General features: G+C 43.7%; 1 protein-coding gene and 1 long non-coding RNA gene across 3 annotated transcripts in view; both read left to right on the top strand.

Annotated features, from left to right (window-relative positions):
• LOC311283110 (uncharacterized protein) overlaps window positions 1-27,780 on the top strand; it is a 790,474-nt gene that overhangs the window by 505,009 nt on the left and 257,685 nt on the right. The gene's annotated exons all lie outside the window — the stretch shown is intronic.
• Window positions 4,681-7,252, top strand: LOC311282864. 2 transcript variants are annotated; one of them, XR_014625986.1, is made up of 6 exons: window positions 4,681-4,876; window positions 5,042-5,106; window positions 5,378-5,433; window positions 5,817-5,857; window positions 6,287-6,397; window positions 6,947-7,252. It is a non-coding gene; the product is annotated as an uncharacterized lncRNA (long non-coding RNA). The 2 variants fall into 2 exon arrangements; XR_014625987.1 differs by having other exon boundaries at window positions 5,777-5,857.

Raw genomic sequence — 27,780 nt, 5'->3', positions numbered from 1 at the left:
GTATAGAAGCATGACGTTTTTTTGAGTCGCGGATGAAGTATGACATGTCTGCCATCTAATGGAGGGTAGGTTGAACGAAATTTGACACCCTATTTGACAAAATCGGCCGTTTTATTCAGTGGACTGCCTGAGGTGGGACCACGACACCAATCTGCTCCTAGTGACTGATCACTGAATTCGCTATATCTATGCTAAATGTTTTCAAGTGGTCATATGACACACATTCCTCTTTTATGCATGGCCTCCACCAGATATCTACTACCACTTTGCTGGTGTAGTTTCATTGCCAGATATAGCGAAGCTGGTGTTTCCCTCTCTCTTATGTGACGAGGAACACTGCCATGTTTCTTGGATCTGCATCTTACAGAGTTGAAAATTATTTGCTGCCCAATGGATGTTGCAGCCTGGAGCTTCTCAGGTCCAGGAGGTGGCTGATCAATACCTGATCCATCAAGAAGCATGTGTAAGAACGATCTCAGCATGGGAGGGATAGAATCAGCTTCACAGGAAGTTGAGAAGGCACCTGTAAAAGCATGCTTCATGGGGAGATACTCTTGCCGAAGGATTTTGGCTGCTTTGAAGATGATGGAGACATCGGTAGAAGTGTTGTTTTTCATGTTAGCAACAGCTTTGCTCAGGTCATCATCAAATACAATGGACCAGACACGATTTATTTGTACTGATCTGATGTCAGGAATCAGGCGTTCAATATCCTTCCGAAGGCGTGTGGTGTTGCATTTGATGTTTGGAAATCCAAGATCAGCAATGCGCTCGTCATAGAGGGCTGTCAAGTCAGACATTGCCAGTGATTCCCCTGAGCAACGATAGTCCTCGATGTATTCGAGCAACTCATTGAGGACATGTGCTCTGATGACCTGAGTTGCATTACTTTCAGTTGAGTCACATCCAACAGTTTCTGCTTTTCTATAGAGCCTAGTCAGGCATGGACGATGATAAACAACCATGTCACCAGCAGCTAGTTCAGCCAATAGATGCCTGTCACCCACCACCTGAGCACATTCTTTCACTTTTCTATCCAAGCCAAGGGTGGCAGCCCTCCTCAGTTCCTTTTTTTTGCCCACTTCACCACAGAAGAGACACAGTTTATCAAATGGTTCACATGATGATGTTGAAGGTCTGGGTAAAGCGAGTGTGGTGGACTTGTCACTCATGCGCCATGTTTTTACTGGACTCACAGACTCTTCATGCTTTTTTCTTTTTCTTGCTCTCTCAACTTTTTGTTTATCAATCGCATTTCTGCAGCTTTTGTGCCACACCATAGGATTTTGAATCATCAGCTGAACTACATCCTGACTACCACCACTAATGTCCACTATAAACTCAGGCAGATCCCCTAATGCCTTCAGCTCCTGGATGTTATCTAAAGCTTCTTTGTAACATGATTGCAATCTTTCAGGATTGTTTCTCAGTTTGAATGATGAAGAGGGATCTATCCATCCATCCATCCATCTTCTTCCGCTTATCCGGGGCCGGGTCGCAGGGGCAGCAGTCTAAGCAGAGATGCCCAGACTTCCCTCTCCCTAGACACTTCCTCCAGCTCTTCCGGGGGGACACAGAGGCGTTCCCAGGCCAGCCGGGAGACATAGTGTCTCCATAGTCTGTCCTAGGTCTTCCCGTGGGTCTCCTCCCAGTGGGACGCGCCCGGAACACCTTCCCGGGAAGGTGTCCAGGAGGCATCCGGAACAGATGCCCGAGCCACCTCAGCTGACCCCTCTCGATGTGGAGGAGCAGCTGCTCTACTCTGAGCTCCACCCGAGTGACCGAGCTTCTCACCCTATCTCTAAGGGATCGCCCAGCCACCCTGCGGAGAAAGCTCATTTCGGCCGCCTGTATCTAGGATCTTGTCCTTTCGGTCATGACCAAAAGCTCATGACCATAGGTGAGAATAGGAACGTAGATTGACCGGTAAATCGAGAGCTTCGCCTTGCGGCTCAGCTCTTTCTTCACCATGACAGACCAGTACATCGACCGCATTACTGCAAAAGCTGCACCGATCCGTCTGTCAATCTCCCGTTCCATCCTTCCCTCACTCGTGAACAAAACCCCAAGATACTTAAACTCCTCCACTTGAGGCAGGAACTCTCCACCAAGTCACCCTTTTCTGGCCTCGGATTTGGAGGTGTTGATTCTCATCCCAGCCGCTTCACACTCGGCTGCAAACCGTCCCAGTGCATGCTGAAGGTCCTGGTTTGATGAGGCCAACACGACAACATCATCTGCAAAGAGCAGAGACGAAATCGTGTTGTCACCAAACCTGACACCCTCCGGCCCCTGGCTGCGCCTAGAAATTCTGTCCATAAAAATTATGAACAGAACCGGCGACAAAGGGCAGCCCTGCCGGAGTCCAAAATGCACCGGGAGTCCCGCAAGCCAACCAGGCCCGATAGGACTCCTTCTTCAGCTTGACGGCATCCCTTACTTCCGGTGTCCACCACCAGGTTCGGGGATTGCCGCCTCGACAGGCACCTGAGACCTTACGGCCACAGCTCCGAGCGGCCGCTTCGACAATGGAGGTGGAGAACATGGTCCACTCGGACTCAATATCTCCAGCCTCCCTCGGGATCCGGTCGAAGCTCCACCGGAGGTGGTAGTTGAAGATCTCTCTGACAGGAGACTCGGTCAAACGTTCCCAGCAGACCCTCACAGTACGCTTGGGTCTGTCGAGTCTGTCCAGCTTCCTCCCCCGCCATCGGATCCAACTCACCACCAGGTGGTGATCAGTTGACAGCTCCACCCCTCTCTTTACCCTCTCTTGGAGTGTCCAAGACATACGGCCGCAGGTCAGATGAAACGACCACAAAGTCGATCATCGACCTACGGCCTAGGGTGTCCTGGTGCCACGTGCACTGATGGACACCCTTATGCTTGAACATGGTGTTCGTTATGGACAAACTGTAACTAGCACAGAAGTCCAATAACTGAACACTGCTCGGGTTCAGATCAGGGGGGCCGTTCCTCCCAATCACGCCACTCCAGGTGTCACTGCCACTGCCCACGTGGGCATTGAAGTCCCCCAGTAGAACGAAGGAGTCCCCAGTTGGAGCACTTTCCAGCACCCCTCCCAGAGACCCAAAGAAGGCCGGGTACTCTGCACTGCCGTTTGGCCCGTAGGCACACACGACAGTGAGAGACCTATCCCCGACCCGAATGCGCAGGGAAACGACCCTCTCGTTCACCGGGGTGAACTCCAACACATGGCGGCTGAGCTGGGGGTCTATAAGCAAACCTACACCAGCCCGCCACCTCTCACCATGGGCAACTCCAGAGTGGTGAAGAGTCCATCCTCTCTCGAGGAGTGTGGTTCCAGAGCCCAAGCCGTGCGTTGAGGTGATCCCGACTATCTCTAGTCGGAACCTCTCAACCTCACGCACAATCTCAGGCTCCTTCCCCGCCAGTGAGGTGACGTTCCACGTCCCTAGAGCTAGCTTCCGTGTCCAGGGATCGGGTTGTCGAGGCCCCCGCCTTCGACTGCCGCCCGATCCTCTCAGCACTGACCCCCTTACGGTCCCTCCTGCAGGTGGTGAGCCCATGGGAAGGCGGCCCCACGTCGCTCCTTCGGGTTGAACCCGGCCGGACCCCGTGGGGGGAGGCCCGGCCACCAGGCGCTCGCATACGAGCCCCAACCCCGGGCCTGGCTCCAGGGTGGGGCCCCGGCTGCGCCATACCGTGCGACGTCACGGTCCTCGGTTTAAGAGGGATCTTTTTTCAATCTTTAGGGCGGACTGACATAGGAAGCATAAACTCCAGTCACGGCATTCCATTATGGCTAATCTGAAAAAAGAAATGAAGTTGCTTTAACATCATAAGAGAGATAATATGAGCATTAACAAGCATTCGCAAAAGTAAAAAAATATCAAATAATGAAGCTAGCTAACTAGCTAGCAACATGTAGGCTATGTGCTTGCTTCAATAAAAATGACACTAACTAGTCACTAGCTAGTTATGATGAAGCTAACTAGTTACTAGCGACCTAGTTATAATGAAACTAACTAGTTACTAGCTAGCTAGTTACTAGTTATCTAACATTAAAAGCATTTTTCTATTTAATGAGGAAGTCATACGAACCTCAAAGTGTTAACCTGTCACCTCTGACCTTCAACAGCTGTCACAGCTCCTGGTGCAGATGGGATGTGTTGTTGCAGGAACTGATTTGCTATAGGCTACAACTGACTGGTCGAAATCTCATGCTACTTAGGACAAATGTAATGTACAGAAGTAGCTGCACTGCTTAAATACAAAATTAAAGTTTTTGAAGGAAAAGATAAGTAAAGTCACTCTGATGACACAATTTTTATGTGAAATGTGCATATTTACCCCCAATTGTCATGGTATGGGGAAAATTTTAGTTTTATTAAACTTGAAACCAATTTTATTGGATTCCTTGACCCCAAAAATGTACACTTTGACACCAAATTTGTCATTATAGTGATAACAAAAGCAAAGATATGGGCTCTAGAGTATTTTCGGCGCATTGGCGGCCATTTTTGAAAAAACCTGTTTATTTCTGATACAAAGTGTGATCTCACTTGTGTCTTAGGATAAATTTATTTGTATGACCCTAAGGTACTTCCATACCAAAGACGACCTTTGCATCATGACTTGAAGTCAAAGGCCTATTTTTTGGGCTTAACCTCCCTACTATTATGAAAGTTTGGGTTTTTAAACACATATTTAGTGTAGATAACAGTTTTTGATAGTTTTGCTGGTAATTTGTCAATGGGAAGTAAGCTAATTTATTTAGGCTAACCTAAAAGAATGCACTGTATTGTTAACTTAATCAGTGACGTCACTTACCAATATTGCTAAAATGTGATTTCAGAATAGCGAGAGAAAAAATAAAACTCTACAACAAGGGGTGAGTTATTGTTTAATCATGATCATAATTCCATATGCATTTATTTCACAAAATATTATCTTAAGATTTGTTTATATTTATCTTTTATGTATTTCACCTCTGTTCTAGCTTGGTTCCTTGTAATAAACCTATCACAAACAGCATAACAGCATGTTATGTTCCTAGATCATCATGCTGTGATGGCCTGCTGCACTCCCTGTCCAAGAAAATCTCTATGAACCATATGACTAGTAAGCAAAACCACCTCAAACATGCAGTGCACTGCTGTTCAAAGGTTTGGGGTCTGTAAGATTTATGCTTTTGAAATAAGTCTCACATTTTAAAATCATTAACCCCAAGTTTTTTCAGTGAGATTGTCCTTGAGAAGCCTGTAAGCTAAATAATCAGCTAAATAATAGGCGACAAATACAATATTATAATGGTCATAGTTATAATAATTCATTTAACTATTATGATAACATGATATCCTGATGATTACTATATTTTATTTTATTTCTTTAGGTCTGTTTTGAATTATGTTGGCCAATGAGACTGACACCATACTGTCCAACTCAAAGGTATTTATGTATTTTTTTTATTGATCAATACTGAAATTCTTTGTACTTTTAAATGCGGTTCAGGGGGTCGACAACTTTAGGCAGTTATTTTTCACAGATTTATTTATTTAATGTTTATTTGACAGGGACAAATGCATAGAACATTGCTTTATAAAAAATACAAAGTAGATGCCATGCATACAGGTTTATAGCCATGACTAATTTGCAACCCCTTGATATCTTGGGCAGCTGTGGCTCATACTCTTAGCCTTTAAAAATGTTTGAATTGATATCCCCAATGCAATATCAGGGGGTAAATATATCAGTAGAGTTCTTAAAGTTATGGCTTTGCTCTTTTTACCAGATGAGATAAAATCCCTATTGTTTGGCCCTGTATTCTTCAGGACAAGACCTTGATGCCATCCACAGTCAGTAGATGAAGAAGGTGAGTTTAGCCGAATTCAGTTCTCTTTCACTTTTTTTTTTTACAGACATGTGCACGCAAAATGAAGTCAAAATGGCGAGTTTCCTCTTGTCTTGTGTTTTAAACAGAAAGAAAACGGATGCGTGTCATTTATATAAGTTCTGCGCATTCGTCTTAAAGGGACAGCAGCCTAATGTACCCGCAGCTGTTTGTGTCGCCAATGGTGATCAAACATCAAAAGAGAAAATGACTTGTAGCTTTAGCAAAGATACATTCATTTTATAGTTATTTTATTTTTACACTGAAGACTTATTTTATATTTTGATAAATCAATTTCTGTACCTGATAAGTTAGATTTAACTGAAAAACATAATGCACTGCTTATTTCAACTGTGTTTTTCTTCTGTTGTATTTATCTATGCTTGTTATCTATTGTAATTTTCTATGCAGGTTCACTCCTCTACAAAATCCCCCCAATAGGGGTTATGCGGAGCGCCCAGCGGTTGAACCGGAAAGAGGTCTAAGCATTTCCGCTTTTCACTTCCGTACACATCTGCAGCGGTAGGTGATCTCTGAGTTTACTGTTAATTTTTGCTTATTACACTAAAATTCTTACTTCTGTTTTAATTAAAATGTCACGAAGGCTAAAATATCAGAAAAGGGAACATCCGAACAGCAGTTTTTGTTGTGTGCCGGTCTGCTCTATGTCGGGGGAAAATGAGTAGTACAAATAGGTTCTGTACTCATAAAGTGACGTCAACATCAGCAGTAGCATTCGCCGTCAGGCAAGTGTTATTTAAATAAACTCCTGATGTACTTACAAACTTTCCAATGCCTCGTTTAATGAGTACAGAACCTGTTTGTACTACTGTAGTAGTTTGGTACCATTCTGGGCATTATTAGTGGGGTAATTTACCAGATACAAACCTGGAGCCGTTAGCGCATGCACTAAACCATACGGCTGATATCTCTAAATAAACTCTAAATTTTTCAATATCGTGCAGCACTAATATTGAGCATATCTTAAAGTGAACCTGGAATGATAATTTGTGATACCAGATGAGATGTATGTATGATAGATTTTGAACTGTACTATTTTTTTTATTTCAGGTTCCAGCGGAAGGCATCAAGGCATCAGACGTTGGCCTGGACAGATGCACCTGTAAACTACACCGACCTTTGCTTTTGCATGGATGGCTGATTATTACCATGTTCTGTGAGGGTTTCATTATAGCAAAACTGAGCACCTGTGACAGTGGAATTTGTAGGTGTAAAGTCACAGAGATTAAAAAAAAATTGATAGCAGTTTCAAACTTTTTTTCACTTTCTTTCTCATAAACAACACAGCAGTTACAGGTTTTCAAATTCTTCATTGGAGGTGAGACTTATACATAAAAGGTAGAGCGAATTCGCAGGTCAGAGACTCAGAGTTCACTAGACTTAAATATTATTTTCTCTGTTTTTTATTAGACTTCAGAGAGGCTTAATGGGTATCCTTACCCCTATATTAAACATTCCTTTTTTGATTTGTAGTCTGAAATAATAAATAGTGCAATATAAATAAATGCAATGTAGTGTTTTGAAATATATAAATTTTTCTATACACATTGATGCTGAAATATCTGAATAAATACATGATACCAGCAGCGCTCGTGCTCTCATATCTCCTACAGCTTGTGACACACAATCCCACCTCACTCTTTTCATTTGCTCCAGATGAATATTAATGCCATTACAGGGCTTGAATTTTGGCATGGGATTGTGTGTCCATGTAACACATTGTCTTTTTATTTTCTTGTTAAATTTGCAGATGGTGTTGGGAGTTTAAATGTTTTGAGCGGTGTGAAGATTGGCACATTCATGTAGATTGTATATAAATAAATACTTTTTCAACTTTTTAGCCAAAGTTATAGGCTACAGTTTGCAAAAGATAGTTTTAATTAAAATGTTTGTGCAGTTTTATTTATTGAAATATTTTCATGTTTGAAATATTAAATGTAAATTACTGTTCCTGAATACATTTTGCTAACGCTGTTTTTAATGACTTATTTTAGGTTGATAATTAAACAATGAATCAACAAAAACATGGATTGTGTGCTGATTTATTTATTTAATACAAACTGATTGATTTACTTATTAATGATAGTTTCTGTAAATTCAATTTATTGTAATAATATATTCATAGGATTCTTAAGTGTTTGAACAATAAACAATGTAGAATATGTTTGTAGACCTATAATTTGTGTACAGGCATATCAGGATGTGTAGACGTTAGGAGAACGTTCCGAGAACCTTCCGGGAACGTTCTGGGAACCTTTCGGCAACGTTCCGGGAACGTTCCCCTAACCTTCCGGGAACGTTACGAGAACCTTTCGGGAACGTTCTGGGAACCTTTCGGCAACGTTCCGGGAACGTTCCCCTAACCTATAGGGAACGTTCTATTAACGTAAAGAAAACTTTCCTGGCTAACCAATAGGGAACGTTCTTGGGAACGTTCTGGGAACGTTCTGGGAACCAAAAACTAACGTTCCCAGAACGTTCCCAGAACGTTAAATTGTTAGCTGGGTATATTCTCTATTTAGGCTATACAAGTGCAAAAAACAGCTCAGTGCATTTTGAAAATTCAACAAACAGGACCTACCTTAACATTATGGAATTATTCAATAAATAAAATAATTTGTGTTGTACAAATTAACTATGTGTGCATATGTTACATAATCTACATTATACTCTGGCAGACAGCTGCAGGTGTCACTACTGGAGGTGCCACAAGATAAAGAGACATGTCAGTTTTAGTGACACAGGCCAACTGGCATGTAGGCTACCACCAGTGGATATTGGCATGTGTCACTAAAACGTGAGATGTGCCAATGGATTGCGTCATATGCCACTTGCATAACAATTTGCTTTATGCTGTCAAAAAATATGATTTATAATATCGCTAAGTTAATGTGTAGCCTACATACATAATTCGATACAATTATTTTTGAAATATTAGCCTAAAGCCACAGATGCGCTGGCCAGTGTTACACTCACTTATATTGACACCTACTGGCGTGCGTCTCTGCAGCATCACGCAAAAATAAAGGTTTACAGTAACGGACGCGACTGTATTCGTAGTAACCCATGATAGATTTTTTTCGTGTCTTTCCTAGAATGGGCAGTTTGTGACTTTGCGAGATAAACATCGTAAAGTAGCTCTGGTATTACAAAACATACAGTGACACATACTGTACCAATCAAATAAAGACGTGACACAAATAACACGTTTGAAAAAATATTAATGCACTTTAATTCGTTTAATTGATATTTTAAAAATCATAAAATTAGGCTATTTATTTAGGATTTTGTGCCACAATTACGTCAGTAGGCTATAGGTGTTTAATTAATCTTTTAGTCACTACTGGAGGTGTCGCAACACGGTGACATGTTCCGCGACTCGGTGTCAGTCAGGTGACATGTCAGTGTCAGTGTGTTGCGATGTCAGTGCAGTGACACATGCCACTATCCACCACTGGCACATGCCAATAATGTCAGTGACACATGCACACTATCCAATGGCACATGCCAATGAAGACCGGATGTGCCACCGGATGTGCCAATACGCATAGTGACATGTGCCATTGGCTTCTGTGCGTCAGATGCCATGTCACTTAATGTTAAAACTGCTACTGAGGGCGCGAGCGCGGAGGAGGAGCTGTCAAAGTTTACAGCCAAGTCTATGGACATTTAGAACCCCCCGAAAGAAGAGCTCTTCAAACCACGGAGTGAAGTCTGAGAGGTTTGAAACATAAGAAATGGCAGGACCAACTGAGCTGGGATTGATTTTTACCTTTCTGCTCTCAGGGAGCCTCTGTGCGACGCCGGAAAAGAAAGGTATGAGACACTCAGTATTATGAAACGGCTTGTTGTGTAAGATTAAACCTTCATCTTTGAATGCTCTCCGGTAGATCTAGATGGGATCGTCGCACATACCTTCAGAGATGTGCGCTTAGAGGAACCTCAGTCAGTCAGCGTGGGAACAGTGGGAGTTTGTGTTCACTGTCACACAGAGAACTTACTCTTGGACTCGATTAGTCTTTTAAATTACGTTTTTATTGAACGTGACATTTACAGACAATAATACTCCTTCTGGAGGAACCTGAGGTTGAGTCTATAGTTCACACAGGGATCAGCCCAAATTTTAAGGCTCTATAACCCCACCCCATACTTTTAATAAGGTTGTGATTTCTTTGCGTTCATTAGTGAACTGGCGTGATTTATATACGGTAGTTGAGGCAAAGAGAAGAGGATATTGCCTTGAACTACTTCTTCACTATAGATTAAATAACACAAATAAAAATAGATTAAATTAAAAAAAGCTGTAATAATAGTCTAAAATGTGCTTCATGTGGCAAATTGACAGGTTTTATTCAAGTCAAAATATTACTTTTATGAAAAAAAATAACATAAGGTGACAGTTATGACATATGGTGACGCTTACAATAAGGTTTCGGTTGTTAACATTAGTTAACGTGACTAATTTATTAATATTAGTTAATGTTGATCTCAACATTTACTACATTATTTCTTTTCCATCTTTTTTTTTATTTTATTTTTTATTCAAAGTGGCTGAAAAACTCCAGTGAACAGCAGCAGGTTATGAATTTTGAATGAAATTTAGTTTTTAATTTTAGTGTGTTGACTTTTTATTTTTTTTATTGAATGCCAGTAGTTGTTACCTGAAGGATTTCTACCTGATCCAACCCTGAAAATGACTTTTGTCGGTTTAACAAAATGTAGTCAGGTAAGTTCAGTCATAATAAACATTATATTTGACTTCATATTACATGAAGCTTCATTAGGTTATCTAAAATGCGTGCTAATGTGCTGGTCCACCACATTTTCTTTGATGTGAATCCAATTAACTAAAGCCATTTATTTAATCTATGATGTTAGTGTTAGAGTTTGTCACATTTATTCGATTTGTTTAAAGTGTGTTTATATGTCACTCTGCATATTATTTAGACGGTCTCAGGGGTGTCCTGTGTGTAAACACATGGCTCTGCCAATACTGACAGATGGGACACAAATCACTTTATTACAGTCTGCTTCCTCATTAGGACTCATTCAGGTTTACAGTCACGGTGCCAAGAGAGGAATCTCCTCCCTTTATTATAAGTTCTGTTTTGACCGTCATTAGTGACGTTACCTTTTCATGCAGATTTTGGTTTGTTTGAATTGCTTTCTACTACATTTGCAATTTATATAGTGGGAGTCTATTGAACAAGTTTACGTGGTAACTCATTATCATTGTGAAATGCACTGATTGCCAGTTTTCCAGACCCCATATTGGTTTAGAGGACGGGTATTATAGTATCAATGAGGACAGTCGTGAAGTTCCATAATGTCTTCGGGCTATAATGGGCTATAAAGCAAAGCTTGTCACATCAAAGTGGATAAGCTTGTATTCTTTAAACTCAAGTTTTTTGGGGTTTGTTCCAATTTCATTGGACCCAATTTATTCCAAAATGAGAAAGTCCCTAATAACTTGCCCTCATTGTATGTTTTAATTGGGTTTGTCTACAGGCACTGAGATTTAATCTAGTCCATCTGAGAGAGTTGCTCTCACAGGTCTTCTTCAGACACATCCAGACGGCTCAGAGGTGACTCAAAGTTAAAGCATACAAATACGTGTGAGATGAGCTTTAGTTGTGTTTTCCGGGTCTGGGGCTTTGACTGGTTTAGTAGTAAAGGTGTAGGAATGAGGTTTGTCTGCATGTTTGTACTGTACAGTATGTCTGGAAAAGTCAAAGTCTTATTATACTTTTTAGTAAAATGCTGCTCTTCTCACAAAGTTAAGATAAAATCTCTTGTGATCCTTCTCTGTTTAACAGTCCAAAGGTACAAGTTACATTAGTATTTCACCCTCTTTTTCCACCATAATATAGTTTCTTAAAGCATTTTAATTCTGCAGAACTGCAGCAGAAAACCATTGTGGCGAGGGGGGCGTGGTTTTGCGAAGTCTGTAGCAGGAGAGAAAGGAGGGGGCCGATCGGTGAGTAAGTAGGTCAAGTGCAAAATGATGATCACCTGTGTCTGATTGCAGTGATTGGCGTGGAGAGACCGGATATAAGCCGGCATTTGGGAGGAGATGGGAGAGAGAGTTTGGACTGGAACCTCACCTGTGTTGTTGCTGAATGGACGTTGTCTTTATTGTTTATTTTTGTCACTGCCGTGTTTGCCACGGTGAAGGCGCTACGTGCGCACCTTTTGTTTTGTCCTGTCTGTGCACTAATAAAGTGAGTGTTTCAGTTACGCCGACCCCTGTCTTCTTCCTTCCGTGCATATTTGTGACGAACCTCATCACACTGGTGCCGAAACCCGGGAGGGAAGAAGATCGCCGCCGCCATGCAGACTCCGCCAGGTACGCCATTTGCGGACATCATTCAATCACTCGCTGGTCTTCACCAAGAACACCATCAACATCTGCTGGCCATAAAGGAGGAGCAGGACAAACGGTTCGAGGCGCTCCTCCGAGGCCAGCATGAAGACCGCGAGCTGTTCCGGAGCTGGATAGACCGGGAGGTTAGGGCCGTCCCCCCAACATACAAAGACTCGTCCTCGCCGATACCTCTCAATAAGATGGGCCCGGAAGACGATCCGGAAGCTTTCCTAGAGCTATTTGAGAGGTCGGCTGAGGACCGGGGATGGCCCTCTACGGACTGGCCAATGCGGCTGATACCCCTGCTCTCCGGAGAGGCGCAGGTAGCCGCACACCAACTGCCAGTCCAGAATCTCCTGGTCTATCAGGACCTCAAGCGGGCCATTCTACAGCGGGTTGGCCGGACTCCGGAACAACATCGCCAGAGGTTCAGGACATTGGACCTCGAGGAGTCTGGCCGACCCTTCATCATGGCCCAGCAGCTCCGGGACTCGTGCCGCAAGTGGCTGATGGCCGACGGAAGCGACGTCGAGGGAATCATCGATCGTGTGGTGCTGGAGCAATTCGTGGCGCGGTTGCCGACAAGGACCGCGCAGTGGGTCCAGTGCCACCGCCCGACGTCGCTGAACCAGGCCATCCAGCTGGCGGAGGACCAAATGGTGGCGTGCCCGGGGGTCGGCGCCTCTCTACCATCGGCTTCTCTCTCTCTCTCTCTTTCTCCCCCCCCCTCTAAGCCCTCTCCCCTTCCCAGGTACCGGGGGAATCTGCCGCCGAGGCCGGCTCCAAGGTGGAGGACAGGGGGTGCAGCGGAGCCGGTACCTGCCCCCAGGCCTCTTCCCCGGGGAGGGGGCCCATCAAGGGGGGGATTCTCACCCCAAGCTGCCCTACCGCTCTCTCCACGCCAGTCCCTTGACCCGCTTCCTGCCACTGGAGCGGCGGGGAGGCCCGGGCCGGCTTGTTGGCGCTGCGGGGACCCGAGTCATTTCATCGATCGGTGTCCGGTGATGGAGGTGGGGACACTGATCCGGGTCCCCGACGCGCCACAAGCTGCCCCCGATCAAGCTGGCCTGTACCAAATACCTGTGAGTATAAAGGGGGGTACTTTTCAGGCTCTGGTGGATTCAGGCTGTAACCAAACCTCGGTCCACCAAAGCCTGATTCAGCCTAAAGCATTGGATAATGGCCGCATGGTTAAGGTACGGTGTGTGCACGGGGAAGTGGTGAATTATCCGTTAATGCCTGTGGATATTCAATTTAGGGGGCAAAAGCATAGTGTGGAGGTGGCGATTAACCCGCACCTCCGGCATCCGCTGATTTTGGGGACAGATTGGCCAGCGTTTAATGAGTTATTGGGTCATTTATGTGCGGATGCTTCTTGGGTAAAAAAGGATAAGAGGAAGGTGGCGATTGCTCAGTTGGGAGAAGCTGATCCGGAACCTCTGGGTACTGGTTCAGGGGAACGGAGTGCTCTGGAGAGAACCATCCTCACAGAGCGCGATGATTTTCCCCTGGAACAGTCCCAGGATGACACGCTAAAACATGCCTTTGATCAGGTTCGCTCTATCGACGGCCAGCTTCTCCACACGGACCAACCCCTCACCTATCCGTATTTTGCAATCCTAAAAGATAAGTTGTATCGGGTAACCCAAGATGCCCAATCAAAGCAAGATACAACTCAGTTGTTGGTACCTAAAAGCCGTCGGGAAATGCTTTTCCAGACGGCTCATTCTAATCCAATGGCAGGGCATTTAGGACAAACAGCGACACTTAACCGTCTCATGGCCCGGTTCTTTTGGCCGGGCATTCACGAGAATGTACGCAAGTGGTGTGCGTCTTGTCGTGAATGTCAGTTGGTGAATCCACCGGCCAACCCAAAAGCACCATTGTGCCCTATTCCGTTGATGCAGGTCCCCTTCGAACGAATTGGTATGGACCTCATCGGGCCATTAGAACGGTCAGCACGGGGACATCGCTTTGCTTTAGTCCTGGTGGACTACGCAACGCGATATCCTGAAGCAGTTCCGCTTCGCAATATTTCCGCAAATAGTGTGGCGAGCGCTCTGTTTCAATTAATCTCCCGGGTGGGAATCCCGAAAGAGATTCTCACCGACCAAGGCACGGCGTTTATGTCACGAACGATACGCGAACTTTACGGATTATTGGGCATTAAATCGATCCGGACCAGTGTCTATCACCCACAAACAGACGGGCTGGTCGAACGATTTAACCGCACTTTGAAATCCATGATTCGAAAGTTCGTACAAGAAGACGCCAAAAATTGGGATCGGTGGTTAGAACCCCTCTTGTTCGCTGTACGGGAGGTCCCGCAAGCCTCCACGGGGTTTTCCCCCTTCGAGCTTCTCTATGGACGTCAGCCCCGCGGGGTGTTAGATGTCCTTAGGGAAACTTGGGAGGACGGACCTTCAGCTAGTAAAAATGAAATTCAGTATGTCCTGGACCTGAGAACAAAACTCCACACTTTGGGGCGGCTGTCACGGGAGAATTTGTTACAGGCTCAGGACAAGCAAAGTCGGCTGTACAACAGGGGGGCTAGACTGCGTCAATTCACACCGGGAGAGAAAGTGCTTGTATTACTTCCTACCTCTAGCTCAAAATTACTCGCAAAGTGGCAAGGACCTTTTGAGGTTACACGGCGAATTGGAGATCTCAACTATGAGGTAATACGAACAGATAGGGGCGGGGCACATCAAATTTACCACCTCAACCTGCTTAAAAAATGGTCTGAGGTGGAATCAGTGATGCTGGCGATGGTGGTGAGCGGAGAGGAGGATCTCGGTCCAGAGGCGAATGTCAAAACGAAATCTCTCGCCCTGGCCGCTGGGGGAGACCACCTCTCACCATCCCAGCTCACTGATGTGCATAATTTACAAGCAGATTTTGCTGATGTGTTCTCGCCCCTGCCTGGTCGAACGGACCTCATTCAGCACCACGTTGAGACAGAGCCGGGCGTGGTGGTTCGCAGCCGGCCGTATCGACTGCCAGAGCACAAAAAGAAAGTTGTGCAAAGCGAATTAGAGTCGATGCTAGAGTTGGGAGTAATAGAAGAATCTAACAGTGACTGGGCGAGCCCGATAGTTTTAGTTCCTAAAACGGACGGCTCGATTCGGTTCTGTGTAGATTACAGGAAGGTGAATGCTGTGTCGAAGTTCGACGCTTATCCAATGCCAAGGGTTGACGAATTGCTTGATCGGCTGGGTACTGCTCGATTTTATTCGACATTGGACTTAACTAAGGGATATTGGCAGATCCCCTTATCTCCGTTATCCAAAGAAAAAACAGCTTTCACCACGCCGTTTGGGTTACACCAATTTGTCACGCTTCCTTTCGGGTTGTTCGGGGCTCCGGCAACATTTCAGCGTCTGATGGACAGGATTCTCCGACCGCACGCTGCATATGCCGCTGCCTACCTGGATGATATCATCATCTATAGTGGTGACTGGCAGCGTCATATGCAGCAAGTGCGGGCTGTCCTGAAGACGCTGAGACGAGCTGGGCTCACGGCCAACCCGAAGAAGTGTGCGATTGGGCGGGTGGAAGTAAGATATCTGGGCTTCCACTTGGGTCATGGACAGGTGCGTCCCCAAATTGATAAGACAGCAGCGGTTGCGACTTGTCCGAGACCCAAGACCAAAAAGGAGGTTAGACAGTTCCTGGGGCTGGCGGGTTATTACAGAAGGTTTGTGCCTAATTATTCGGACCTCGCCAGCCCGCTGACTGATCTAACTAAAAAGGAGGTACCAGATACGGTCCAATGGACGGAGCAGTGTCAGCGGGCTTTTACCCAGATAAAGGCTGCTTTATGTGGCGGACCGCTCTTACATGCCCCTGATTTTTCTCTCCCTTTCATCCTACAGACCGACGCGTCGGACAGGGGGATGGGCGCGGTCCTGTCCCAGGAGGTGGAGGGTGAGGAGCGGCCGGTGCTGTACATCAGTCGGAAGCTCTCTAAGAGAGAGACGGTGTACAGCACCATAGAGAAGGAGTGTTTGGCCATCAGATGGGCCGTTCTCACCCTCCGCTATTACCTCTTGGGACGGGAGTTCACCCTCTGTTCGGATCACGCTCCCCTGCAGTGGCTCCACCGCATGAAGGATACCAACGCGCGGATCACTCGTTGGTATCTAGCTTTACAGCCTTTTAAGTTCAAGGTGATCCACAGGCCGGGTGTACAGATGGTTGTGGCTGACTTCCTCTCCAGGAGGAGGGGGGGGGAGGCTGCAGGCCGGATGGCTCCCCGGCCTGAGTCGGGCGGTGGGGGTATGTGGCGAGGGGGGCGTGGTTTTGCGAAGTCTGTAGCAGGAGAGAAAGGAGGGGGCCGATCGGTGAGTAAGTAGGTCAAGTGCAAAATGATGATCACCTGTGTCTGATTGCAGTGATTGGCGTGGAGAGACCGGATATAAGCCGGCATTTGGGAGGAGATGGGAGAGAGAGTTTGGACTGGAACCTCACCTGTGTTGTTGCTGAATGGACGTTGTCTTTATTGTTTATTTTTGTCACTGCCGTGTTTGCCACGGTGAAGGCGCTACGTGCGCACCTTTTGTTTTGTCCTGTCTGTGCACTAATAAAGTGAGTGTTTCAGTTACGCCGACCCCTGTCTTCTTCCTTCCGTGCATATTTGTGACGAACCTCATCACAACCATATTCACCCTTGTGTTTTCCCAAACCTGCATGATTTTATTTCTTATGTGGGAACACAAAGAAAGATATTGTGAAACATGTGTTTTATTCCATACAGTGAAAGTCAATGGGGTCCAAAACAACATTGGACCCCAATGATTTTCATTGTTCGGACAAAAACAGTTGAAACATTCTTCAAAATTGCTTAGGCTATGTTCAGACTGCCAGCAAAAATCCAGATCCAGATGGGTTTTGAAGGTCCGGACAGCAAAAAAACAAAAACAAATGAAAACAATTTTTAGGTGCATGGTTTGAAATGTGATTCCAATGCAATTTTTACAGATGCGTCTGAGTCTGAATGCTCTGGCTGCTCGAATCTGATTTTAAATAGTTTTTGCATCACTCTTAACATACACACAATGATATCGTCAAAACTATTCATACACGGTATTCAAACAGTATGTCCAAAGATTTCAGCCGTGACTACATCAGAGTATACTTCAGTCTTAAGGCCATTGCACACTGAGTCCGAAATTCGCATCCGAAATTTTCGCACGTTTAAAAAAAATTCGACCTCACGTTATGTCAATCATGCTTGCACACTGACCTACGAAACTTTCGTCCGTAAAAAAAAATTCGGATTGGGTTAGATTTTCTGCGTTTTTCGCATCCACAGACAGTGTTTTAAGAGGTTTTTTGAAAATTCAGAGCCACCGTACGCGAACAACAAAATCCTGAATGACGTCTGACAAGTCGATACACTTCGTCTCGCAGCACAAGTAGCCTACTGTATGAAAAACAAAATGCGGATTACAAAGACACTGAATAAAATATAACCTGTATACAGCTGTTCTGTCTGCCCAGTGCTTCTGCCGGCCGCGCGCGCGTGTGTGTGTGTGTCCGTCCATAGATAGACATACTGCCAGTCTCTGTTCAGGATCGACTGGTTCACGGAAATTGGTGGTCTTCTTTTTAATATGTGGCTCCAGTATCGCTAGCAAAGCATCAAACTGTTCCACTGACATTCTGAGGTAAATTTTGAATCGCTCGGGATAATTTCGCAACTCCTTGATAAGGAGGTGAAACTCCTTCCTCTCGGCGCAATCGCGGGATTGGATGGACTCAATATTTCCTCTTTCTTTTTTTCTTTTTAAGAAGAGTGCAACAAATTCATCCTCACTGCTTGACGAATCTTTTTGTAATTTTTGCGTTTTTTTCCGCAAAGGTTTAATAAATACGCATCGGACTCAGTGTGCAAGGTTTCTGTGCGTGACGAATTTTAAGGCTGACGAACACGAAAAAACGCATACGAAAATTTCGGACTCAGTGTGCAATGGCCTTTAGTCTTAGTTTTGCTCCACAACTCAACAGGATTTGAGGAGCGAGATGATGCATCTCCATTTGTCCTGTATTCTTTCTGAAAGCATCGCCACATAGGTGTGAATGTCTACGCCATTACTAAAGCAACCCATGCGGATACCGGTAGATTGGTTATATCTGGACTCGTGAATCTTATTTGATCACTTGCAAATTATAGTGTGGACATTCTGCCTGAACAGATCTGACTCGAGAAAAAATCTGATTCCTAAAGTCTGAACACAACACAGCACTGTTATTGAATTGACTTTGAATCAACTTTGAACAGACTTGAGCTGAATAATGACACTATCATTGCTGAGTTGAACTAATTTCATAATTGATGAACTTTGCAACACTGACAGTTATTGAACTGTATTAAGCAGAATAATAACACAATTTTCTTCCGCTGCTTTATAGCTGAAATTGAACAACTTTAACACAAATTTCCTGTTTATTAATATGAAGCTGTGAAGCTTTGAAAATGTGAAAAAAATATGAAGGTGCTTTGAATAAAGCGCTATATAAAAGTGACTTCATTTACATTTCTTTTTCGTGTGATCTGTCCTTTTTTCAGTTCCTTGTAAAAACATTCAGAATTTAAAAAGTCTGCAGGATAAATGTTTTATAGTATATAATCACAAAAACATGCAATGCATCTTTTGATTGACACTTTTAGTGTGTCGATTACATGTACGAGACGGTCCGATTGTGTGTCTTCATCGAAGAGTCAGCTTGTTGAGTCAGGCCTCATCTAATCATTTGCAAGTTGCTTGTGTTTGTGAGCCAAAAGACAGATCTCCTAAATATTTCAAAACAGTCCTTGTGTGCTGTACCCTTCCTTATGCAGTCGCTGGCATGTTGCGTAAGGCGTGCTCAGGAACTGTCCAGAGTATCAGTGAATAAGAGCATGATCGTCAAGAGTGTCCATTAAAGGGATAGTTCACTCAAAGATGAAACGTCTATCGTCATCTACTCATCCTCATGCCATTCCAAACCTGTAGGACTTTCTTTCTTTTGTATACATCAAGGTCATTCTTTCCATTCACTCATAATGAATGAGGAGTTTTCGAAATTCAAACAAGATGCAACAATGCCATACAAATATCAGAAAATAAGTTTTTAGTTTTGCATTTTTAATTGAGTTTTTATTTTTTAGCATCATTTTCAAATTTCCTATAAATTTCAGTTTAGTTTTAGTTCGTTTCATTAATGGTTTTGTTAGTTTTAGTTTAGTTTTTATTTCGTGAACACATTTCTATTTAGTTTTTATATATTTCGTTTTGGCTTTAGTAATTATAGTTTAGCAGAGTTAACAGAACACTTCCAGTTAAAGACATTTCATTTCAGCAAAGTTTAATGTTTGCAGTTTACAGTTAACTCTTGTGAAAACCTCTTAATAATAAAAATAAAACAGTTGTTTGAGGATGAACAAAGAACCAAACAAATGCAACTAAAAAGTAAAAATTATTCATACATACTCATTCATATTAAAAATCAAATCTTCTTAAACATGGTGTATAAGAAAAAGAAAAAAAATATGCGTATGATTATTCTTTAAGGTTATTTCAATGATTAATCCTTTCAAACATTATTCTTGTATTGATACATTTATGCTTTTTGTCTATTACATCATTTAAAATCATATAGTTATACTCATAGTATAGGCCTACTTCTACAAATGTAGCCTCTACGTCTATTTCTGGGCTAGACATTATCTAACATTAAAAAAGATTAACAAATACAGTATCAAATGTATTGCTCATGGCTAGTTCATGTTTATACACTAACTAATGTTAACAAATGAAACTTATTGTAAAGTGTTACCCATTATTCTTCTGGCACAATCACTTTAGCAAAATATCCCACCCCTCACGGTTACGTCCATGGTTGCACTTAAAACCACATGGTCTAAAACACAATTGTCATCATGTTTTGCCAGAAGGACAGCAATTGTGAGTAAATTTTCAGTCATCTTTGCAGGAATGCAATATGAAGACTGTACAAAGGAGCATTTCTCTTTAGCAACACTATGAAAGTATATAGCAAGCAATTACAATGCCGGTATAACCATACTGTATATCTGCGTACGATATGCGTCACATGACTAAACATGTCATCGTTTTCAAATACCGCCGTTTTCACAGTCAACACTGCAACGCGTAAACGTCGCTTGTAAATGCATCCACGTGGGAGAGCTCCGTCTTCGTGGACAAAAACTATGTGGATGAAAGTTCAAAACAGAGAGATAAAGATGTGTTTTTTCATCAAGATTTCATCAATTATTTTACGTTTATCCAGGTTTGTTCATCTCAGGTCTCTCTCATTTACTGAAAATTCAGATTTTTCTCCTGGAACTGTTAAACATGAAGGTCAAACCTGGATTTGTTTTGCGCTCTTGTGCCCCAGGCATCAAACCATTCAGATTTATCTGGAAAACACCCTGATATCCTTGCCAATGCTGAGATCTTATAAAATTTTACAAAGAAAAAGACCATTTGCATAATTATAGACTCGCCTAATGTTCAAAACACAGATTGTACATAACTCCATGTTCCTCAGGTCTGCCAATTCAGCTTATTATGATAAATGGTCTTTTTGATTTGTCATGTAGCCGATAAAAAATGCATGATAATCCGATTGTCCTCTATCGCAGTCACATATCCTTCTTGAAAAGCCATCATTTTCAGTTCTTCCACTAATGGCTGGAGACCATCAGTGTTCTCAATGAAAACTCAAAAAAGTTTTCATCATCATGAGCACTCAGCAACAATTAGTCCCATTGTCTAACAATCTCAGACGGCTAGACAACAGCACTTTTTCATGTGGATTAGTTTTACGATCTCTTTATGAATTTTGTGAAGTGTCAAAGTGATAGCATGTCAATGGAGGGACAGAAATCTCTCAGATTTCATTAAAAAATATCTTAATTTGTGTTCTGAAGATTGACGGAAGTCAAGTTTGGAACGACATGAGAGTGAGTAAATGATGACAATTTTCAGTTTTGGGTGACCTATCCCTTTAAGGTTTTTAAATCTAAAAAAAAAAAAAGATTCCATGGGATAATTTGTACTTTTTAAATGATTATACATCTCTACATAAATATAGTGTCAAATGGACAGTTTTTTTTCTCAGCGACAATCTAATTTCTCGATTCATTTGCAAGAGCTTTGCTTGCTGCCTACAAATGCTTATTTTTGCAAATCCATTGACACAAGCCTCCACCTACTGATAGGCCACTCACTCCACGTGCCTGACACCATGACTTTTTGTCTCAATAATGTTTATTCTATTTCCGCATTATTGTTTAGACTATAAAATGAGTTGCAGAATGCCTTGAAACCTCACAATCTCTTCACCATCCTGATTTGCTGTCCGATTGTCCTCATCTGTCACCGAGCTCCCACACTGTTTGCACACGCTTCACATGACCCAGTGATCGGTTTTGCAGACGGCCGGCTGTAATTTCTCTCAGCAAAACCTAATGCCCAGCGTCAATTTCCTGTCTTTAATATCTGCACACTTCCCCCTCCACCTCTGCTAAGTTTTCATCATCCGTCCTGAACGCTCTTTCAAGAGTTACCAGAGCCCACTCACGGCTCCATATTGAGTTCCCGGGAGGGCGATTGTAAAAAACTGTCCGTTACTAAGGGGCCTTCGGCATGTGAAGGCTGGTTGTTTCTGGGTCTTGATGCCTCTCCCCGGTGATTGGCTTTTCCCAGAATCACATCTGCTGAAGCGGTTCGAGTTTCAAGAGCTGCGGAGAAAGTAAAACAAGCTGACCTCCTGCTTTGATAAACTGTTGAGCAGTTTCCTAAAACTGGCGAAGAAGTCAGTGCCTCATTTTGCTGGAGAGACTCTCTCTCTTTGGCAGAGAACAATGAGGGTTTTCTTCAAGCAGTTTTTATAAAGGAAAGAGCTGTGTGACAGAAGTGTCATGTTTTTGAGTTCCTCTGTCGTTCCCAGTCGTGTGGCGGCTCTGACAGTTTGATTGTGAGATGATTGCGATGACAGCGACTGAGCTTGAAATGGCCAGAATCTATTTAGAGATAAACGCTGTGATTACCTGTGACAGTCTTTCTTTCTTTCTTTCTTTCTTTCTTTTTTTCTTTCTTTCTTTCTTTCTTTCTTTCTTTCTTTCTTTCTTATCTCTCTTATCGTCTCTGCATGTTATCACACATGCTAATTCTCAAGCTAATTCTGTGACGTTTGCCAGCTCACGGGAAGTCTATGTTTGGAAACATTGAACCTGCACGTCATGGAGTTTATAGTATTTCCATTATTGAGTGAGCCACTGTGATGGAAAGAGACCTTGGAATCCAGGCTGGAAAAAAATAAACGTTCCTTGTCGTTCTTGACATCTCAGTAGGGTGTGGCTTCATGTGAGAAGCTGCCGTTTCTGCAAATCCCACATCATTCCTCATCATATATATATACAGGTGCTGGTCATAAAATTAGAATATCATCAAAAAGTTGATTTATTTCAAGAATTCAACTTAACAGGTGAAACTAATATATTATATAGACTCATTACATGCAAAGTGAGATATTTCAAGCCTTTATTTGTTATAATTTTGATGATTATAGCTTACAGTTTATGAAACCCACGAAATCAAAATCCCAGAAAATTAGAATATTACATGAAATCACACAGTAATTACACAGTGATACCATGGTCATTGAAGCAGGTTTTGGTTATTTTGGCAGTGTGGGCAGGTGCAAATCCTGCTGGGAAATGAAGTCAGCATCTCCATAAAGCTTGTCTGCTGAAGGAAGCATGAAGTGCTCTGGAAATGTCCTGGTAGACGGCTGCGTTTGGAGCACCCTTAGAATTTGTTTTGTACATACCATGAAAGTCAAAGGGTTCACAATGTTGTTTTGGATCCCACTTACTTTCATTGTAGGGTCAAACATTCTTTTAAAAACATTTCTTCTGTCTGTGTTCTGCAGAAGAAAGAATGACATGAGGTTGAGTAAATTACAAAAAAAAAAAAATTATGCTTGGGTGAACTTTCACTTTTAAAACCTTTTTAAGCAAGATGAAATGTGAGACTTTTGCCGTTCAGTTGTTTACAAGCTTTAGCTTTTCCCTCAAGAACAGATACGTTAAAGAATGCGCCCCAACAACCCAACAATAGCGAGTATCCTCCATGATAAATCTCACCTGCTACGTCAACACCTCATCTCACGGTACAATACTAGTTTTGCTAAGAAGACTTGAAGGAGGGGTTTCTGTAAATGTGTTGTGCAGTTCATCCATTCAGTGTTCATAGAGAGAGGCTTTTTGCACTTGTGTGACTATAAAGCTCCATTATTCAGCTCCTGGTCTCAAGCTGGCTCCTATAAACTGTCTCAACATACATTTATCTTGAAAGTGGAGTCTTGCTTATCCTAAAACTAGAAACAACTTTGACCTGAGGCTAGTTGAGTTTTTTGGCCTCTGTTATCTAAGCCTATTAAAGAACTGAATTGCCACCCACACAACAACCCTTTCTACCACTAACATTGCATTAATTGTCATTGTCATTAATCATTGACGCCTCACAGTTTTATCTGTTTTGATTGCTACTTTTTCATAATGGTGTCTCTGCTGCAATATAGACCAGAATGAGTAAATGTAGTAGTTATTTTTTCCCAGATGAGTGTGTGAGAAAGAGTAAGTTCTCGTAGCATTCATACGAGCTCTCTCTTTGCCACAAGCACTATTTATCTTGGCCCACCGCAGTCTTTCCTTTGCCGCTCAGAGCACTTAAAACAAATGCCCACCTTCACTGAATTCTGATTGGTTCAGTGGCTGCAAAAGACACCTACATGCCTCAGATTGGCTCCGGCTCTAGCATTTGCATTCACAGATGATTTATTACAATCATTTTAGTCTTTTATTTGTATTTAATAAAGATTTTGGAAATGGCTTGGATTTAAGCCTAGACTTAAATTCAAGTGAAAACCTGTGGTTTGACCTGCAAATTGCAGTCTACAGACACACTCCATCTAATTTGTGTAATTGGAACAAATTTTCATTGCAAAATGGGCTAAAATTCCACAAATGTGAAATAAACAAGAAGGCTCAAGACTGTGATTGATGTTAAAGGGCTGTATAAAGCTTTTTATGCTCAACCAAGGCTGTATTTGATAAAAAAATACAGGAAAAAACAGTAATATTGTGAAATATTATTACAAATAAAATAACTGTTTTTGACAGTTAATGTTTTCAAAAAAATTATATATATATATATATATATATATATATATATATATATATACTTAATTCCTTTGATGGCAAAGCTGATGCCAATTTGGTGCTCAAGAATATCATATACATAATTCACCCACTATATTGCTAAATGTACCTTATTTTTCATATAAACAGACAAATATACCAGTATGGCTTCTCTTGAGACTCCTCTGCTTCAGAGCGGTCATAGTTAATGATATGCTAAAGCTCGCCCTGTATGTTGATGTGATTGAGGTTTCAAACCTCATTTTTGAGACCGTCTTTGGTTTACTGCAGTTTTAAAGAGAAAATACTCAGCAATGGTGTTGACTTATGAATTTACACATGGTTTAAAAATGTCACAGACATATAAACAACATTAAAAACTTTTATATATTTGAGGAAACTGTGATAGATGTGTTTAAAGAATTCTTTGATAAATAGAAAGTAAAAAAAAAACAGCATTTATTTTGAAATATAAATATTTTGTAACATAGCCTAATAAAAGTCACTTATGATCAATTTAATGCATCTTTGCTCAATAAAATTATTTTACTTTAATTTAAAATATCTTACTGACCCCATGTCTTACTGTATTATTGAATGAATAAAACGTACTCGGTTACTAACGTAACCTCGGTTCTCTCTAGAAGAGGGAACGAGTACTGCGTTTGAATAAACGCTGCGGGAAAAGTCTCTTTTCACGAAATACTGAAGCAAAATTATCCTTAATTTTCATATTTGTAAAACGCATTGCAGCAGTGCACAGCCATGGCGAGACGGCTCGCTCACTCATTGGCTGTTCTGCGGCAACTGCATGAGCCTATCGAGCGAGGGCTGATGCAACATCAGACCAATGAGAGCGCTTCGCGCGCTCCTCGTCACATCCCGCCGAAACGGGTGTGGCCATCCCCTATAAAAGGAGCTCGAGTAGACTGATTCAACTGGTTTTCATCGCCGAAGCGAACCAGAGCGAACCGCGCGCACGGCAGGGAACGCAGTACTCGTTCCCTCTTCTAGAGAGAACCGAGGTTACGTTAGTAACCGAGTACGTTCTCTTACGAGAGTTCTCTCGTACTGCGTTTGAATAAACGCTGCGGGAACCACTTGTAAGACGCCGTGCGTGCTGGGATGAGAAAACACCGACCACTGGAAGCTAGTCCAGGTATACAGTGCATAATCACCCGGTAGACTCGGAGAGTCTGGAGGGGGGGGGGGGGGACAACCACCCTCAGATAGCTGCGTCCTAAGACGCGGTATGACATCACATAGGCAGGGGAAGGCCTGGCTAATGTGGGAAATGTGGGTCTTACGCAAATTTGCCCAGATATATGCGCCCTTAGGCGCGAAACAGCGCCACATAGGCAGGGGAAAAACCTGGCTGATGTGGGAGATGTGGGTCTTACGTAATTTCGCCCAATGGATGCGCCCTTAAGCGCGATACAACGTCACATAGGCAGGGAGAGCCTGGCTAATGTGGGAAATGTGGGACTTACACACTTTCGCCCAAATAGGTGCGTTCTAGACGCGATATAACATCACATAGGCAGGAGGGAGCCTGGCTAATGTGGGAAAACATGGGTCTTACACAATTCTGCCCAGAGAACTTCGGCGGCGCTGTGCGTCTGCGATATCAGTGCCGTGTTTAGACAGCTGACTCGAATACGCCGAAAATACTTGGCTTGCAAGTGCGGCGAAGTCTTCGGTGGCGTTGTGCGCCTGCGAAATCAGTGTCGTGGTAGACAGCTGATACGGCTAAACCGAAAACAACCTGGCCTGCAAGGCGGGAACTTCTAGGTTGTAGAACCTTATGAATGTAGACGGCGAGGCCCAGCCCGCCGCCGTACATATTTCCTGTAAGGAAATCCCGCTAGACCAGGCCCACGATGAGGCAACGCCTCTCGTGGAATGCGCTCTAATGCCCAACGGGCACTGAAGGCCCTTGGTAGTATAAGCCATTGTTATGGCGTCAACCACCCATCTGGACAGGCTCTGTTTCGAAACAGCCGTTCCCTTGGAACGTCCACTGAACGAGACAAAGAGCTGCTCCGTCTGTCTGAAGGCAGCGGAGCGGGACACATAAGCTCTTAAAGCCCTAACGGGGCAAAGACAGCTCGAGTCCCCTTCCTCGTTTGACCCCGGCAGGGCAGACAGGGAAATAACCTGAGCCCTAAACGGAGTGTTGAGGGATTTCGGCACGTAGCCGTGCTTAGGTTTGAGTATGACTTTGGAGTCATTGGGCCCAAACTCCAAGCACGTCGGACTCACAGAGAGCGCGTGCAGATCGCCTATGCGCTTCACCGAAGCGAGGGCCATCAAAAACACCGTTTTGAAAGACAGATGTTTGAGGCTAACAGATTGGATAGGCTCAAAGGGGGGGCCTTTCATGGCTGCCAAGACCGTAGAAAGGTCCCACACCGGGACTGAGGGAGGTCTGGGGGGATTCAGCCTCCTAGCTCCCCTGAGGAAGCGGATGACTAAATCGTTCCTTCCCAGTGACTGGCCTGGCGTTGCTGTCGAGCACGCTGCGATAGCCGCCACATAAACTTTGAGCGTGGAAGGGGATCTGCCCTTATCCAACAGCTCTTGTAGGAAGGAGAGAACCTCCGTCACCTCACAATCGAGGGGTGACAGGCCCCGAGCTGTACACCAGCTGGAGAAAACCGACCACTTCGAGGCATAAAGCCGCCTGGTGGAAGGCGCTCTAGCCTGAGTGATGGTGTTCAGCACTCCATCCGTGAGGCTAACGGGTAACCGTTGAACGTCCACGCATGAAGGGACCACAGCTCTGGGTGTGGGTGCCAAATCGAGCCCCTGGCCTGCGAGAGGAGATCTCTCCTCAATGGCACTGGCCATGGAGCGGAGTCTGCTAACTGCATCAGGACTGGAAACCAGGCTTGGTTGTCCCAGAACGGTGCTATAAGCAGTACTGGGCATTTCACTTCCCTGACTCGCTCCAGCACCTGAGGTAGGAGGGAGACTGGGGGAAACGCGTATAGCGGGCAGTGCGGCCACTTGTGGGACAGCGCGCTGTCGTTCTTTGAAAAGAACACGGGGCAATGAGCGTTTTCTGGGGACGCGAATAGGTCCACCTCCGCTCTGCCGAATCTCTGCCACAACAGCCGGACTGTTTGTGGGTGTAGAGACCATTCGCCCGTGGGAACATTGTTCCTGGACAGCCTGTCTGGACCCAGGTTGAGTGTCCCGGGCACATGCACCGCTCTCAGCGAGCTCAGGTTGCGCTGAGCCCATATTAGGAGGCGCTCGGCCAGCCTGTAAAGGGAACTGGAACCGAGACCGCCTTGGCGATTT

Source organism: Rutilus rutilus, assembly GCF_951802725.1.
Source record: "Rutilus rutilus genome assembly, chromosome: 23".
In the NCBI taxonomy this organism is placed as follows: domain Eukaryota; kingdom Metazoa; phylum Chordata; class Actinopteri; order Cypriniformes; family Leuciscidae; genus Rutilus; species Rutilus rutilus.
Note: the sequence above shows the minus strand (reverse complement) of the source record. Positions and strands in the feature narration are given on the sequence as shown.